The sequence below is a fragment of the Tupaia chinensis genome, unplaced genomic scaffold (genome assembly GCF_000334495.1).
Source record: "Tupaia chinensis unplaced genomic scaffold, TupChi_1.0 Scaffold000187_1, whole genome shotgun sequence".
NCBI classification, from domain to species: Eukaryota; Metazoa; Chordata; class Mammalia; order Scandentia; family Tupaiidae; genus Tupaia; species Tupaia belangeri.
Genome location: NW_006159662.1, coordinates 5,210,573 through 5,211,880, shown reverse-complemented (window position 1 = coordinate 5,211,880; position 1,308 = coordinate 5,210,573).

Genomic DNA, 1,308 nt, shown 5'->3' with positions numbered 1-1,308 from the left:
TTTCCCTGTCCCCTAAGTGTGAATTTGTAGCATGATTGTATAAACCTCTATGTAGGAAATGGAGAACCCTTGCTCTCTGAAATGTTAAGCTCTAACCAATCCATTTCTGTGCCCTTTAGGCTAGTATGTCTAAACTTATTTTCTTGTTATATATTTAAAACTTCCCTCTATACTATAGGTTTTGTGGCATCCCATGGTCAGGTGGAGAGAAAGCGGCCCTTGCAGAACTGTACTGTAACTGTTTTTCTTTTATAAATATTATTTCCAGAGGACTGATTGTACACAGGGCTTGTAATAAAATTTTAACACTGTGCTGTGAAACCATGATGGAGAATCTCCACTGAAGGCTACTTCAAAGACACCTGACAGTGGAGTCTTAAATCTTTTACTTTATTTCTTGTTTCTAAGTACATTAAACCTAATTGTCACCCTTTCATTCTGTTTCAGCCTCCTGTATAAGAAGTACCATATTTTCTGCCCATCATACTTTGTAATAAAATTTGAACATGTATAAATGGTGTCTTACTCCATTATTGTGTTGCTAAGAGAAATACATGAGCCTGGGTGATTTTATAAAAAAAAATATAGATCCATTCAGCTCATGGTTTGGAGACCCAACTTCTGGTTAGGCTATAGTGTGGCAGAGAGCAGGATCTTTTTGAGAGGTTTTTACTGTGGGGTATGTGCACTTGCCGAAAAGACAGAGAGAAACAGGGAGATGGAAAGTGAGAAATCATCCCCAGAGGGGATGGTCACACTGCAATCCCTTCTCCATTCTCCTCTCGGGATTTTGGGCACACACACGTGCCTGACATGAGTTTTAAGCTGCTGGGTCTGGTACTCAAACTGTGGTTAACTATGTGGGAGTCCAGCAACATAACCATTATGCCATCTGCTAATCCAGAGGGTAGTATCTTAAGTAGAGCATAGTCTAGTCTGTATCATGTGGCTTCAGCCTGCCTCATTTCCTCTCCTTGTACATCAGAATTCATGGAGGCCCTTTCCTAATGTTAATATCACCTGCAAAGACCGTACCCTGGGACACCATGAAGGAATTAAGTTTCACTTAGCAATACAATCAAATTCCAACACATGGGTTTGGGGGAGACATCCAGAATCCAAAACACTAACTCAGGGAACAAACTGTTTTCCAAACCTTAATGAATAGACTGAATTTATTTTTGTGATTAATTCAGTTAATTTTCCATTTTGTCTCTGTGGTCATGTTCTGGCTGGGGGATTAGACGCCTAAGCCGATCCATCACATCTGATAGCCTCATTCTTCACTTTTTATCACCTGTTTGGAGA